Source organism: Rhinolophus sinicus, linkage group LG12 (assembly GCF_036562045.2).
Source record: "Rhinolophus sinicus isolate RSC01 linkage group LG12, ASM3656204v1, whole genome shotgun sequence".
In the NCBI taxonomy this organism is placed as follows: domain Eukaryota; kingdom Metazoa; phylum Chordata; class Mammalia; order Chiroptera; family Rhinolophidae; genus Rhinolophus; species Rhinolophus sinicus.
In genome coordinates, this window is record NC_133761.1 from 31749604 (window position 1) to 31767977 (window position 18374).

General features: G+C 35.0%; 1 protein-coding gene across 9 annotated transcripts in view; it reads right to left on the reverse strand.

Annotated features, from left to right (window-relative positions):
* Nucleotides 1-18374, reverse strand: part of VPS13B (vacuolar protein sorting 13 homolog B) — a 737914-nt gene that overhangs the window by 506903 nt on the left and 212637 nt on the right. The window lies entirely within an intron of this gene.

The following is an 18374-nucleotide window of genomic DNA, read 5'->3' on the forward strand; positions in this document are numbered from 1 at the left end:
GGCTATTGCCAGAATTGAATCCCAAATCTTTCTCTTATGGCAAACCCTCTATATGTCCTACTAAGGAATGACAGCCTGACCCAATTTCATGGGAACAACAGGGTGACGTAGCCTTCAACACCTTGAAGGATAGTTTAATAAACCTACCTTTTCTTGAGCATCCTAACTATCAGATTCCCTTCTTCCTTTCTGTACATGAAAAGGAAGGAAATGCCCTCGGGGTGTTCACTCAGAAACGTGGGTATCAACATAGACCCCTAGGATATTATACTCAACAACTGGACAATGTGGCTCGCGGATACCCTCCTTGCCTCAGAGCTGTTGCAGCCACTGCCCTCCTAGTTAAGGCCACAGAAAAGATTGTTACAGGATCCCCTCTAACTATCTTTGTGCCTCATGCAGTAAAAGGTCTACTGAATTCTTGTCACACCCAGCATCTTTCAGTTAGCCATCTTACTTCCTATGAAATCCTTTTGTTATCTGCTTCTCATATAACCCTTTCACATTGTAACAACCTTAATCCAGCTACTCTTCTTCCTTCTGAAACTAAGGAAGCCCCTCATGACTGCCTGACATTAACAGACCACCTCCTGGCTCCTCGTGACGATGTGCAGAAAACTCCTCTGGGTAAAGCTAATTTCTTGTGGTTTACTGATGGTTTTTATTAAAGAAACAACAATGGTAAGTACTGTGCCGGTTATGCTGTTGTGACTCCTTCTGAAGTCATCGAGGCAGCACCTTTGCCACTGGCCACTTCAGCACAGCAGGCTGAATTATATGCCCTCACTCAAGCTTACATGTTAGCAAAAGGTAAAGCTGTCAACATTTATACCTACAGCCGACATGCCTTTGGAGTGGCTCATGACTTTGGAATGCTATGGAAACAACGTGGTTTCCTTACCTCCAATGGAGATAAAATTAAGAATGGTTCATATGAACAGAAATTACTGGACAATATACTTTTACCTGGTGCTTTGGCCATTATTAAGATTCTGGGACATCCTAAATTTGATTCCCTGGAAGCCAAAGGAAATTACCTGGCTGACATTTCTGCTAAAAATGCTGCTCTTAAAGGCATCAGCAGCAGTCAAGTCTGTGTCATGGTCCAGAGAGAAGCTTCTCCAGCTGATGACTTCGAAAAACTGGCCAGAGAAGCCCAACAGTCAGCTTCTGAAGAAGAAAAACATAACTGGAAATCCAACAGTTATTGGTTTAATAAGGAAAAAAGACTCATTTGGACCAAATAACAATACAGTCCTACCAGAAAGTTTGAAATTCCCACTTTTAACCGCAGCACATGCACTAATCCATTGGTCAACTGACAAAATGGTATCTTTCATGCACCAATATTGGTGGAGAAATATTAATAAGGCTGCAAAAAGTGCCTACCTCAGGTGTCCCACCTGTCCAAAGTATAATTCAGGGAAACCTGTTCACACTACCCCTGGACATTTTAAGTTGCCAAATGGACCATTCGATGTCTGGCAACTAGACTTCATACAGCTTCCCCCATCTCATGGATACAAGTATGTTCTAGTCATGATATGCATGTTTTCTCACTGGACTGAAGCTTTCCCTTGCAGACAAGCTAATGCGTCTTCAGTAACCAAAGTGCTGTTAGAAAAGATTATTCCTACTTGGGGAACTCCTCTTGAACTCCACAGTGATCGAGGAATCCATTTCACTGGTCAGGTGCTAAAACCAGTCTGTGTTTTTTGGCCAGTCCTACATTTTCACTGTGTTTACCACCCTCAGTCTTCAAGATTGGCTGAATGCAGTAATGGTATTATTAAGACACAGTTGGCAAAATTATTGAAACTTTTCAAATACCTTGGCCAAAAGCATTGCATTAATCCTTTTAAATCTCAGATCTACTACTTTTGGGACTCATAATCTCTCGCCCTTTGAGATAATTACAGGACGCCCTATGCATCTGGCCCCTGCCTCTCTTGATCCACCGTTGGTGAAAGGATGACATACTTGAGTATTGTAAAGGCTTAATTGATTCTATCGACAATAATCATGCTTTAGTCAAACAATCATTTCACCATATACTCCAGGGAAGTGAAAAACTAAAAATTCATGCTTTACAACATGGACATTTTGTTTATTGGAAAAGACACCTGAAAACAGATTCCCTCCAGCCAACCTGGAAGGGCCCTTACCAGATACTGCTGACTAACCTGTGCTGCTAAAGTGCAGGGAGTAGACTCTTGGAAACATGTGTCACACCTGAAGAAGACACCAAACCCTGACTGGAAAAGCATACAGTCTGGTGACCTGAAACTAAAACTCAAGATTTAAAGCAGATGACCTCTAAGAAACTTGAATTCCCGGTCAATGCCTGCCACATAAGCGAGGTTGCTATGTTCTAATTCTATTTTAACTTTGACCTATTTGAGTTCTGCTTCTGATGCCGGTCGACACTGGACACCAGCTATTTTCCAATCCATGCACTCTTCTCCATGATGTAAGAGATGACACCCAGAAGAGGCCCTTCTGACGAGGGACAAAAGGCCGAATAGACACAGAGGGACAAAAAGGCTGGACACTAGAAACCCTGCGGATAGAAGACCTGACTGTTGGTCAGTGATGCTTTTAGAGAAAAGATCTTGATCAAGAGGGGGTTACGATGAAAGTGAACTGGCATTTTAGGATTCTTAACCATGAAGCTGGAGGGGCTGTGCGGAGCTGGGCCATTTGTGGGCTCTCTGGCCTTGACTTCCTGTTGAACTCTGTGTAACTTCCGGGGGAGGGACGCGAATAAAAGGAGAAGTCATGTTAGGCGCTGGGTTCCCTTTTTGCCATGTGGGCAGACGAAGGGCAGTACAGCGGTGAGTGTGCTTGCACTCCTTGGTGGTTCCATTTCTTTTTCTTTTCCTGAATAAATCATTCTTTTGGTGGATTACCTAGAGAATTATTTGGCCAGTTGACACTACTAATGAATATTTTTAACACATCAACTTAAAAAAACAAAAACAGTCAAACATAATTATCTCCAATATTGCTTAAAACTATCAATCAGTCACATAGTATCTTCCTCAATTTTAGTTCCATCTCTACGATACTTTATAATACAGCAATTTTGTTACAATTTTACTGTCATCTGCCTGAAAATCCCTGTAATAAATAATAATATTAATAAACAAATTCAGTTGGTTTATGACATGAACGGTGATGTTTTTAAAGGGATGTCTTTATACAATGGACAACCCACACAAAGATATTCAGTACCTGGTACTGCAATCATTTAACAGATTAAGAAACAATCAAAGTGAGATCAGTGATTTATACCAAGATTGGATTCCAGAGTTAGAGTTAGAATTCAAGAGTAACAACCTCAAAGCTACAGATACATTTCTTCCTTCATATAACATGAATCTTTTCTTAGCTGTGCTCTATCACTACAAACTATTTTCTAAAAATCCTCTTTGAACTAAACATCAAAATGGTAGTAAAAAAAGATAAACATGAAGGACAAATAATTTTCTTTGTTTATAAGTAATTGTGACTCAAAATAAACCACAGCCTGTATGTTAGAAAAAATTTTTTAATTTTGCACATGAATGGATCTAATATGTAAAATTTACCTCCAGCACAGAAATATGTGGAGCACATTTTGTGACCCTTAGACACAAACACACTTAAGACTGCATTTAAAGAAAATAAATACTTTCTATTATATCTAAATTATTTTGTATGTTTAGTGCTCTATATATGATAAATTTGAGCAAAATAAAATCACCTAAGTCTATGTGTTTAATTTTTATAAATTTTAGATATACAATATCTAAACATGCTCTTTTAAGCTAAAACTTCAGAGGCTATAATCATTAAAAGTAATGGATAAAGCTGGTCAGTAATTAAATTGATCACACCTCCCAGAAGGCCAAAAACCTAGTGGATGACAACAAAACTCAACATTTTCCAGCTGCTGAGAAGTAGAAGCTTTCAACATTTGGATGTATGCAGGCATCTTATTTTCCCAGGATTTCAAAGTCCACATGCAGGCTGCTGTTGGGCTATTATAAATGAGTAATTCAAGTAGGGCGTGACTGCTTCTTGTATTAACTTGATAAAGATGTTTCACTCCAAATGCATCAACAGTTGTGTTAAGTCATCCCTTTCACAGGCTGGCTGAGGATTACTTATGCTATGCTTTGTTAACAATGAATCCAATATATTTTTTTGGAAAAAGGTTTATTAACTTCTATATTTGTTTTTCTAAGGCTGAAAATTAAATTCTACTTAATAATTAATTCCAAGCTAAACCACATAAATTAAATACAATCCAATGATTTCAGTACTTACTTTCATTTTAAAAAGTCTTAGAAAACAAAAGTAGTAATAACAAGTATTTCAAATCACATTGTAAAATTAAAAATTGTAAATGTGATTTTCTAATTATAGTTATCTGAATATATAAATACTTTAGAAGGAAAATTACCTTATCATTAATATATACTAAACACATTTAACAATTACACATTTTATACTTTTATGAAAATATGGACTTCAACTAATGCTGATTACCAAACATTTAAGTCAAATAATGTCAAATTAAAGTATTTGCAATGTTTACCAATAAGATTTTCATCTTATATGCAGTCTTCTGTCATTCCTGGTTTAAATATCAATCCTTCTTTGAGAAACCTTTCCTAGTATCACTCAATGCTCCTTTCTTCCATTCAAATTAAATCTTTCCCCTCTATTTTCAGACAGAAGTATTTTTCTCCCAATCAATTACAGCATTTGTTAAAGCTGCTAAGCGTGTTTTTAGAATTAGCTGTATATGTATACTACTCAAAAGGGACACTGTACTGAATAACTTTTTATACCAACCTCTAGCAGTGATATGCATGCAGCTAGCTGTCAATAAAAAAATTAAATACAATTCAATGAACTGAATAATCAATGATTTAGGGTGTGAATTTCTCGATAGTCTTTGTTCTGTAGTGTAATGAAATGGTTAAGAATATGAGTTCTAGAGTCAAACTGCTTCAGTTCTATTTAAAATGCCTAGAATGATACCTGACACAGATGAAGAACTAGAAAAATATTAATATTATACCTATTGACTCTGTCACCCTGAATAAAACTTGCTTCTTGTTCCTTTGTTCCTTGTCTCAATGAAGGGCACCCCACTGTGTATCCAACTCTCCAAATCAGAACCCTGGGTGCTTGCCTACTGTTCCCTTTTCCTTAGCCATCATATTCAATAATCATCAATTCCTGTTGATTCTAACACATTACAATACCACAACTTGTGTAACTCTCTCCATTAACATTATCTTTTTTTTCACTGCAACATTCTCCTAATTTCCCTGCTTCTTGTCATTTACGCTCATCCACACTACTGCCTAAAATGGTTTCTAAAGCATAATTACGATAAAAATTTTCCATTGCTCCCTTTGAATACTCAGTCCGACACCTTTAAAATTACTTTCAAGGCCTTTCATAATCTGATGGGGCTGGCTGATCTCATCAAGCATGAACTCTTATGCTCCCATTCCATTCTAACCTACGGTTGCAGAAAACTAGTTTACAGTTTCCACAAACCTGACCCACTGTTTCTCCTCTAGCTTATAATTAAGGTCTCATCTTGAACATGACTGATCCTAGTAATGCTTTCCCAAATCCCAAGTCTGAGTAAAGGGTTTCCTTCAAAGTGAACTCATACTATCTTGTTTTACAGCAATATTTTAGCTGTTATTTAGTTATCTGCTTATGAGTATCTCCCTCCATGAACTATAAGCTCATTAATAAGAAGTAAAAGGCTCTTTTGAACCTTTGTATCTCAACGTTCCAGCACGAAGTAAATAAGTACTGAATGAATGAAGATAACTACCTGGTTACCTGAACAGGTACTATTTAAGTGAAAATATACATAATAAAAAGAACACCAGACAAGAAGAGGCAGTCTTACCTCTTCCACTCACTAGCTGCTTGACTCTGATGACAACATTTGACCATATGTAAAATATTTGTTTTATTATTTTCTTTGAACTAGAAATGATCTTGAAAGTCTCCCCCCCTTAAAACATGTATGTATTCTTTGAACAGGATTAGTAACTATAACAAAATCTTTAAGGAAGTAATGATTTAACAATAACTGCCAATGATTGGCAATTAATGATTTAACAATATCAAATTGATTTTTAAAAACGACTCTTACCCAATAACTGCTAGTTTAATGTTGCCTATTCTTTCTTCCCTCTTTCCTCTCTGTTCAGTGGCTGCCCACCACCTGTCAGTGGATTTCAATCTCATCACCTCCTTTCTTCCCCCAAAGATTATTTGCTAAAAACAGTCTGCTTTTCACTAAAATCAAAACTCACTGAAGGTTTTCTGTTTTGTACTATGCCAGACAGTTGGCTAAAGATAAAATAAAATGTCAACTATATTTTGAAGACATATTTTAATTATAAATAGAAAACAAATTATAAGAAAAATAAAGTCACTTTAAACATTTTATCACTAGACTAAAACCATCTGAGAAGAAATGCAAATTATGTTATCATGAAATCTGGCATTTTATTCAGATATACACTAAGACCCCGCCCCCCAAAAAAAATCTTTAAAAACTAAGCTGTAGACTGTGGCTTTCAGGGTACATATGTGCTTTCAGTAAAATTTTATTTAAATATTAAAGACATATAAGAACTAGTGTGCAAGAATTCCTAGTTGTGAGCAAAATAACCATTATAATCCATAAATAACTTAGTTGAAAATAAATATTTTGGAAAACCTTTTAAAATCGTGTTTAAATTTGTAGAAAATTTCAAATACCATAGAAAACAATAAATATGAATGGGAAATGATCCATAATCCAATCAAGCATTGATAATAAGTAATTTTTCTAAGAGTATAATACATGAATATAGATGTAAACATATATTGATATGTACACATTCAGAGAAATTTTAAATTTTATAGGTTGGTTTATATTTCTATTTTTTCACACAAGCTTTTAATATGAACATTTTCCTATGATCCGTATTTTGTATTGGCTAATTTCAAAGATGTTCTTCTATGGACATACTCTAATTTATTACATAATTTGCCTACTATTTGACAACAAAGATGATTTGTGATGATTATAAATAAGCTGATGTGAATACCCTTACATTTTAAATACTACTCTTAAAATGCATCTTGGATTACTCCCTTAGGATATAGTCTTAGAAGAGGGATAATAAAGGATGATCACTCTTAAAGTCCTTAATACATTATATTAAACTGATTTCTGTAGAGTTCATAGTCCTAGCAGATCTTAGCTTTCAGTTTTACAATTCATTAAATACCAATTTCACAGGTAAAAATTGTTCCTTATTTTTGTTTTGATATCCATTTCTTTGATTTCATTAGTTTAAATTTTTTCATACGCTTTTGATCATTTGTAACGTACTTTTGCCACCTTTGGCCATTTTCCTGGTGTATTTCTACTTTTGTTTCTCTATTTATCTGTAATTGAGTTCTGCACAACTTTGTCTACTATATTCTTACCAGTACAGTACTGCAGAATTCCATCTTCTAAGTGGAAAAAAATCAGATAAGATGCAATTTTTATATTTCAAAAAAGGCTTCTTATGGTTTAGATAATACTACGTAACACATTTAATTCTCATAAGATACAATATAATAAATTATCCACAAACATAAAAATGTCATAATCACGAGAATGTTACTTCTGTAAAGGTCTGGGAACTCCTCTTTCTTGTGGCTATGCACACACACGTGCGCGCTCTCTCGCTCTCGCTCTCACTCTTTCTCAAGACCTAAAGCAGTGTCTGACAGAGTAGTATTCAAGCATTTCATATATTTTTTTTTTCAAGAAAAGTTTTAATAAATTAGAGTACATTATTTACCTTAAAACCAGGTTAGAACATTTTATTTACTAAATTAACAAAAACAAGTGAAAAAGTCTTTTTCTGCAAAGTTGTACATATTAACAAAGCACCTTGCTGAAGGAAACTTCATATGACAAGATTTTAAAAGTTAAACTGAAGTTAACAGTCTACAGAATTAGCTCACAATTATTCAACAATCAAAAAATACCTCCTTTACACAGAAGGAAACTGTTACTTCATCACTGCCCTCTGCCGGTGGTATTATTTCCCTTTAATTTTCCCTCCATGTACTGCATCTTTGCCTCACAAAATTACTTCTGAACTGCCTCTATATTTAAACCATCCATAGCTAAAAATAGACTAGCCATCTGGAATTTAGTAAGGCTTGTAGGAAAAACATTGTGCTTCAGTGAAAAGCTCTACACTGTTTAGAGTACACCCTTCCAGGTTAGCTGAGTCTGATTCTATGGGGATTCTGCACCTTTCATTACCTTTGAGCTTTCTTACATCTATAAATCGTAGATAACTAATAGCAATGTAAAAATAATTTTTGAATATAAATGCAAATAAATTCTGTCATATTGAAGTTCAATTGATCTCCCTTTCCTCCTGTGGAAGAAGCTAGTTTTGTGTCCATTTCCAAATTTATTACAGTATTACTGATCTGTAAAAGTCTCTTTTCTTCAGTTCTCATTTGATCTGGTTGTGACATCTTCCTGGTTCTCTCATTATAATGATGTTAATAATCTTTAACATTTGTCCATTTTATATCTATTTGAAAGTCATGATTTTACTTTTTTTTAAAATTCTTTAACAAGCTAAATCCAGACTACATTGTTCCCCCACAGACCAATTTAGAAATAAAACTATGTAGGCTTATAGACAACAGAACTATGCCCAAATGGCAAAAAATCATTTCCTTTGAGCCATCCTCTATTTACCGAATACCTATCAAGTACTTGTTATGATCCCTGCCCTTAGAAACTCCTAGCTTCATGGGGAAGGAATCCTATTAACCATTATAACTGTCATGTGATATGGTCCAAGTGCTGTGGTACTGCTTAGAAGGGAGTAACCCACTGGGAAAGGTGGAGAGAAGAGGGGAAGGAAGCAGATGAGGAGTTGGGGCAAAAGTCTTAGGAAGGTGAAAATAAAACAAACAAAAACACTCAGCAAACTACTCAGACTTGCAACATAATGGACAACTGATTCTCATCATTTATTTACAAAACGAAACAGTGACATAGGATTATTCCTCTGTACTGACTAAAAGGGATACAAAAGCTATCTGTGGAATCAAGTTTCTTCTAGAGGTATGGGACAATTAGGGGCAGAGTCAGGTAGCAAAGACATGTGAATTTCACTCCTAAGTGTTTTATAAATCAACTCCTACTGGTTCACTAAGGCTTATACTCCTCTTCAAGCCAATATGACAGCTACTTACACGCCGACTTCAAAATCTTGACAGGAAAGGCAAAAATAAAAATACACTTTAAAGACATATTTTCTAAAATACAAAATAAACTTAAATAATAATAATAAGCTTTTGTATCCATATAAAATATACAAAATATTACACATTTTATGGTGGGTTTACTTAATCCATTATGACCTGAAATATTTCTTATACAGCAATTTACTATTTACAAATAAAGCTACTACTTATTTACTCTGTATACCAGTTTCCTTCTACTATATAAGCAGTAAAAAATGCAAAAATTTTGACCTTGTGCTATAAAAGAGGGCAATAACTGGTCACCCACAAGGCTCAAGAAATTTCTCATATTGGCTTCCTTCCAGAATCTGGGACCTTTCAAAGGAGCAAACAAAGCAATTTCCTGTTGCTATTGAGTCTGTCCCTGACCTACCACCACAGCATCCAGGAGACATTTCAATCTGGAAGGTTAGATTCTTGGACTAGGTAAAGGATTTGTTGCTCCTAGATTCAGAACTGCACACCCACAGGTTTAGAGAGTTAAAGAAAACTTTAAAGTGGATAGGGATCAGTTGGATGTAGAGAACAAGGCAGGAAAGGGAAAGACTCAAGAGAAAAACTTTAAGTTGTGAATGAAAGAAATAATATAGGGCACTATTTTATACCGTAATTAATACTTAAGTTTGCATTATGTTTTAGTTTACAATGTACTGGAGGATATAGTATTTTATTTAATCTACACAACAACCTTAGCCAGATATCAGATATCCTTAATTTACAGATGAAAAACCAATACTCAGTGAGACTGACTTGCTTAAATTGTAATATAGTTTACAATGGATGAATTTGAACTTAGAATATTAAGTTTTCTTATAATTCATTCATTCAATCAGCCTTAGTATTTATATGCCTATCTCCTCGATGTATTAAAAGTTTCTCTACAGTAGAGATTTTGATGCATCATTATATTTCTACACACAGAAAACTTCCAATAAATATTTTCTGGATGAATGAATAAATGACTATACGAAAAAGCAAATTATGAGAATGGTGAAAAAAAATACTGAAACGTGTTCCTTTACTTAAAGAAAGATGAATTTGAGAATCAACCCCAGCACAGAATAACATCATGATTTGAAAAACAAAAATATTTTTAAATATATACCTCCTTCAATATATATAAACACATTTTAAGTATATAAATTCCCTTAATTACTATTCTAGGTAGAAATTTACATTTCTTATACTTGAAAACATTGTCCTGTGTTATTACAAGATATTTATTAAACTTTTTGCAAAAATAATTATACTCAAAATGGATTTTGCAAACCTTTCCTTGTGTATACATGCATGCATGTATGTCTAAATTGAAAAAACAAATTTTTTAAAAGTAATTGGTAGGATAAAAAAAATTATCTGTGCTACAAATGCAACATTCTCAAAAGGCTATGTCCTGGTTAACTATCATAATCCTTTAGAAATTGTTTATATTATGATTAAACATCACTTTGTTGCTATATTCCCAAAACTAGTTCATATGGTAAAAAGATCAGTAAACTTACTTTTATGCGTAACATCTTTAACATTTGCTCCCCTTTCTGTGCTTGTGATTAAATGTAACATTTTGAAATCCCAAAGTTCTGAGAAAAACATAAATCCTTGTCTCACAGCTGCTGTTTGACTCTAGAAACACATGCATTTTCTTTTCAAGCATCTACCATCAAAACTCCCAAAGGGCTTCGACTGGAGAACACCTGCATCTCTTCATTTAGTTTCAATAACAGAGCCTAAACTCCAAAATTACAAAAATAGACGCTCTGTTCAGCTGTAGTTACATTTTGCCCCTAATTCCCGTGAACAAAAATGCTCAGAGCATGAAATCATTCAGGCAAGCTCTGTCATCAAGAGGATAAGATTTTTTTGCACCAGAAGCCCAGTGGGAACATGATAGAAAACTGGCAACAATTACAGATAAAGTACATAGTAAAGTCCTCAGGGAGGAAAGAGGAAATGTAATAAGATAGATGGGTATAATTTTTACACATTTATGCCCAAACCACAAATGTGAATTGTCTTTAATTGCTACAATATATAAGCATTTTTACTCATGTGTCCTGTCAAAAATACTAAAGACATAACTTCAAGCTAATTCACTTAATTCTACATTGTAAGGAGAAGTTTTTGGAACAAAAACATTCCCCATAAATTAGAATTTACAATCTAAAATACTGTCTCCATATTAAAAACTCCCAAAAAATTCATATTCTAACCAACCAATTCAGAATGGTGAAATAAAGAGTGTGTGTATTTGCTGGTATGTTTTAATCAAGAAAGAGAACTATCCCTTCCCCACTCCAATTTAACTATGAATTTCCAGAAACTATAGAATTGTAATTGTGACTTTCCTTTCCAATCACAATGATCAAAAGCTGCCTGTATGTGATGGGGAAAATATAAAATAACTTTTAATATGACAATCTACTAAAGTTAAAAACTTTATTTCTGAAACTGATTACACTGGAAATAGGAAGATCAGCTTAAACTGTACTATTATACATTAAAATGACATTTTAAGAAGAGCACTTGTTTTCCATTACTTTATAACATCATAATCACATAATTCTGTTTTTCTAACCTCAGAAGAAATAATTATACTGCGTTTCATGTATTAGCAGCAAAAGTAGCATGTTCATCTCATCCTACTTATACCAGTAACTATAGCCAAACAGATATTTTAAAAGACACCTTCTTTATTAATAGTAAACCAAAATCAATAGATGAAATTTCATAGGAATAAGAGTGAAGGTCTTCAGGTAAATTTATAAATTAATACAGATATATAAAGTATGGAAAATTGTGTTAACAGTAGTTTATGTTAAAAACTCTGGTTCCCAGTAGCACATAAAATCAAGACAAATAAAAGTTCACTATATATATATATCTGTGAGACACACTCTGTACTTGGTGCTATGTGAAAGACTGTGTTTAATTTTAAGAGACATTTTCAAACATGCAGTGGAAGTAATCAGCATGGCAATGAATCTGAAGACAAATAATACGGGGGAATGACTAAAATAAATTTATTATGTTTATCTTAGACTATTCAGTTAAAAAAAAAGCTTTTGTGGAACATCTACTGTATGCAGGGGAAAAAGAACAACTGAGCTAGTGCTGAAAGTGATAGCAATAGAGGGGAGTACTCCCATTCATTGAAATAGTGAATAATGGAGTATGAAATGGGGTAGGGGTGGATTTTATTGAGTTTAGTTTTTAAATGTTAGGCACCATTAAATATACATAGGGATATGGTCAAGAGGTGGCTGAAATTTAAGAGTCTGGATCTCAAAAGAAAATAAATGGACAGAGAGATATAAACATGGTAGGTTGCTGAAAACAGGAGTGTTTGATTAGATCATCCAAATAGACAAGGACCAATACATAAACTGGGAAAGGACCTATATTTAAGGTACAAAGGAAAGAAACACATTTGAGGAGGGAAATGAAGATGGTTCAGCAAGGAGAATCAAAACACTACACTGTTCTGGTGTCAAGAATTCTGAGCCTAAGATTTGACCCTATCACAGTGTCATGAATGCTGAAGACAGGAAGTTCCTGAGGCAAAGCACTGTATTACTCATGGCACAGCGAGCTGCGTGAGTATCAACGTATTTGCATCAGTTCCCTTTGTTGACAAGTGCCACAGAAGTGACAACAAAGATGTATCCAGATGGATGCCTGCACATGCAGTGGGATGCATGGTAAGAGAAACCCTGAGTTGAGGAATAAAATCTTTTATGATAGTAGCATGCCTTCCATTGTCTTCAAAGGAAGACACTAGATCTGCCTTCCAAGGTTGTTAATACACACACATCGTTGAAGAGACAGTCCAGAACAAAAGGTGGTCAGTCCTTTCATGAACAAGATATGCAAAAACACAAAAGACTTATAGAGCGATGTCTCTTAACACTTGGAAGCCATGAGAGACTAAGGTTTCAACAAAAAGAGTATGTCATACGGTAAATGCCAAAGAAAGAGGATGAATACTGAGAAAGGGAAATAAAGTTAAGAAAGATAAGAATGGGTTTTGTCAGGTATACTTAAGGCTTATTATTTCATGTCACCTTTAAGACTAAAACCAGACCAAGAAATGGAAGTTTCAGTCCAATGAATAGAGGATCTAACAGCAATTAGAACTGTCTGACAAAGACAGATAGGCGTAAATAATCTCTGCAATAAATATAGATACATGCAGAAGGAGAAGTAAGAGGAAGAAGAAACACAGGGAGAGAAAGGGGAAGGAGGTTACAATGTATCGTATTAAGAACTTACTATTTATCTGTCTAATACATTCAGATCATTGCCCATCTGTCATAAATGTTCATTTATTCATTCATTCAACAAATGATTTCTCAAGCACTGCCTATGTGTCAAGTAACGTTAGGCCCTGGGGACAAAATGACAAGCAACCAGTGACTAACTCTGCCCTCATGGAACTCACTGCCAAATGGCGAAGACAGAGTATTCAAATCACACAATTATATAAATATTCACTGACATTGGGTTTATGAACGGAAAGTCTAGTGAACTATGAAAATGAATGTAACAGAAGTACTTAATCAAAAATGGGGACGGGAGTTGGGGAAAGGCAGCATCAAGGAAGGCTTCCTTTAAGAGGTGTCGAGCTATCTTGAGATCAAACTAGAATTAAACACGTATATAAGGTGAAAGAGTAAGGATAGTTGTGAGAATCCCAGACAGAAAAAACAGCACATGCCAACGTATAATCACCACTGAGAAACTGAAGGAAGGCCAAGAGATCTGAAGCACATAGAGAGGGAGACACATAAAAAGGACTCCTAACACTGGCTTAGAAATTGGAAATTGAAATGGATGACCACTAAGTTCCTTTAATTCTAAGCTTACAGTATTTTGTGATCATTTTATATTTCTAAATAGCAGACAACCCAAAATTTATTTATACATTAATACCAGGATTAACAAAGACTCAGAACTTTTTAACAAGCAAAACCTGCTATAAATCATAGGCAAAATATAGCACATAAAAAAGAGCCAAAGTCTATATTTAAAAGATTAAGAAAAAAAAAGTTTAGAACCCATTTTAAAATAAATACATACATAATTAGTCCCCAAGTGCTCCTACCGCTAAACAAAGAAACATCTACTTTCTCAATTTGACCCCTAATTTCTATACAAATGTAAGAAATAGAAGAGTCATTAAATGGTTCCTGTGAATAATAACAATACAGAATGTAGCCTGGCACACTAGACTCCCACAAGAGGCTTCAGCTACTTCACTGTAATTAGTCAAGTAGAGAATGCAGTTAAGGGTGAAAGAGGGAAAAATGCAAAGGGAGTTAGTTACTGAGACTTCAAAGACAAAGTAATTCTGTGACACCATGAAAGTGTGGCTCTTTTGACAATGCTTAATATGAAGTAAGAATGGAGATCTTAAAGTTGGACTTTTAAAGCTGGGGGATGAAATTTTTAGCAATATGGATCCTAAGGCTATATGATAAATATAAATAGCCTAGCACAATGGAAAAATGTTATATAGTTAGAAGCCCCAAGTTCAAGATCAGAATCTGACTTGCTAGGTACTTGGACAATTTCTAGGCCTTTATTTCCTCTTCTGTAAGATACAAATAACATTTGCTGTGCTGAAAACAGTCATGTTTTGTAAACAATTTATATGAAAGTGACTTTTAAATTGTAAACGAATTTTATAATGAGTTCTATTTATACCATGAATATTTCTTTCAGTCACATATATACCTAATTCCCATTTATAAAGCTTGTCCATTCTCACATTCTGAAGTCAGAGGTAAAAAAAACTGTCTCTGTCTCTGAACTAAGCTTCCCTCAAAACTCACTTCCTAACTGACTTCTGTATAATATCCACACTTGCTGGCTCCCAGTTTTAATCCCCTTCCTTTAATTTGGGAGTATACGCACAAAGGCAATTGTCTTAACACACGTCATGTCATGATAGAAGCCAGTTAGAATGATCACCAAACTCCTTTAAAATACACAATTTGCCTCAAGTCACTTAGCTTATCACTTACTACTCTACATTCAAATACCTCTCAAATTCTATAAATGAAAGGGAAAAGTTCATTAACAACCTCACCTGGACATCTGTCTGTCTGTGAAAAAACAGCAGTTGATTACTTCTGCTTCCCTTTAACTGTTCACCTAAAAGGGTTTAACTACCCAGCATCTTCTTCTTCTTCTTTTTTTTTTTTTTAACTTTAGGAAAAATTCCTGTGTCATTTCCCTTTGGTGTTCCAGTCACAAAAGCCAAAAATAAATAAATAAATAAAACAAACGTAATCATCACTCACTTGCTCATTCACTCATTAACTATCTGTTGATAGCATAGGATATGTGGGATATTGTTCCGGACACTGGGAATACAGCAGTGACTAAAGAAGCCAGAAACTCCTGACCAAATGAAACATAAATTCTAATAGCCGGGAAAAAAATCAACAAGATAAATCTGTAATATATATATAGTATGGAGGACTCTGATTAAGTACTAAGAAAAACTAAAGAGGAGTAGGGAAATAAGAAATAAGTGTCAATGTGTGTGCACGGACATGTGTGAGAAAAAAGAAGAAAAAAAATTATTTATAAACAGTGGCCAGGAAAGTACTTGCTGAAAGAGTTGTATTTCAGTAAAATCTTGACAGACTGTTAATAAATTATTTATTTTTTTCATTTAAAATTTATAATTTGTCTATACTATCAGTTTTATACACACACACACCCCTCCAATTTAAATCTTGCTACAGGAACATAAGGTTAATCAATATTACTTTAAAACTGGCTTTAAAAATTAATACTTACAAGCTTTCTCATAACCATATCATAAATACCTAAGCCATGAATGTAGATGGCAGTACCAAGGTGAATGGAAAATTTTAATTTAAAAAGGCCCCAAATGAAGTATGTGAATGTAGTTTAAGTAAAAATACATTACATTTTAGGATTAAAACATACCCAAAGAAATGTTTTCAAAGCACTAAATACATGATCACATTAAATTTTACATATAGATTCATAAATATATCACTAAACATAACATTAATATTGAAGACTAGGTGAATTTGCTTAACAGCAAGAAAAAATGTAAAACTGTACCCTAGAAATATCATAGGTATAATTTTTTATAATAGTTTACTTCTCGGTCTATAGAATAGGTTCGAAATGCAAATACATTTTTGTGACCTTAGAAATGGATTTAAACTACAAAGTAACTATGAATAGTGCTATAAGATCTGATTGTTATTTAAATAATCCTGACTCATTAATGCATTCTAACTGTATGTATGGCAGAAAAAAAGACACAGAGTCCCTGGTCCAATTTAAGACTATGTGGTGGATACAAATAAGCTTACTCCCTTCTTAGGTTTCAAAAATCTGAGCAGACAGCCTGGACATTGTAATAAAATTTCAATGATTTAATTATTTGAAAACAAAACCTATCAAAAACTACTATATGGATAATTATATAAAGGAGTTTACCAAATAGTGTATTAAAGGAACACAACTGAATAGGCATTAACAAAACCATGATGTTTTAACTCCAATCTCTTCTGTCTAAAACCGGGGTAGGTAAACCACATAAACTAAATCTGGCCCACCTTCTGATTTTTTGAATTAAAAGTTTTATTGGAACACAGTCACCCCCTTCATTTACATATTGTCTATGGCTATTTTTGTGCTATAATAGCAGAATAGCTGAGATAGAGAGACCATATGGCCACAAAGCCTAAGATTAGCAAAATCTTATCCATTGGCAGTCTATGGGTTTTGGCCTCATCCTCACATTTTTTCCTTAGGGTTTCATACCCGTTCTCACCATTTGGATAACTTCCTTTTAAGAAGTGTTGCCTTTCACAGCATGCTGATAGTGGGTCCTCAAACTTATCTTTCAAAGTACTAATTTCCAGTTTCTAATGTAAAAAAATTCATCTCTCAAATGCTTTTTGTGTCCCTGCATATGTGCACTTGTGCACTACTTTGAATACTGACCTCCATAAAGTCTGTCTAGTCAGTTAATTACACATCTATTCATGGTTTCTACTTTGAACTTAGTGCAATATTTAACATATTTTCTATAAATACCTGTTAAATAATGTTAATGGAGCTCTACTCTTAGGCAACTATTTGAAACCACTTCCTCATTAGCCAATTATCGCTAAAGAAAAAAATTCATTCCTCTCTTCAAGAAATGTTTATAGCTATCTTACTTCTATACTCATTGACTGACCACCTTAGCTTTACTAACCACACACTGCTAATATTTCCCCAGTTTTCATTGATCTTTCTGATGGCTCCTCTCAACGTTAGAGGTTTGGCTCTGCTATTATAGTGTTGAATAAAATGAAATAGATTACAGGCAAAGTGCTGCTAGAAAAGAATGTAAGTCTAAGAAATACGAACTTGACCTCTTTTTTTCTCGGTTCCCCATCAACAGTTTTTCCTTTTTGCAAAACTACAGAGAGCCCCCTTTTGTGCGTGGTGGTGAACGCGGAGAGCGCTTGAAGGCCATCCGCACGCTGCAAGAACAAAGGTGGTGGGATGCTGCCTGCCCGCCCCCCAGTGCCGCATACCGCCCCTCCATCGCACACGCATCTCCGCGGCTAACCATGTCGTCACCAAGTCTCGCTTCTGGTACTCTGTGTGTCAGCGGAAGTAGATGAAGAAGTCTGTCTTCAGGGGAAATTGTTTGCTGTGGGCGGGTGATTGAGAAATACCCACTGCGGGTGCAGAACTTCGACATCTGGCTGCGCTACGATTCCCGCAGCGGCACCCACAACATGTACCAGGAGTACCGAGACCTGACCACCACTGGCACCATTGCCCAGGGCTACCGCGCCCACGCAATCCAGATCAGGAAGGTGGAGCAGATCGCAGTCAGAAGTTGCCACCGACCAGCAGTAAAGCAGTTCTACAACTCCAAGATCAAATTCCCGCAGACCCTCCTGGACCTTGAGTCGCCAACACAAGCCAATCTTCACCACCAGGAGGTGGTGAACACCTTCTTTTAGATGCAGGCCCTCCCT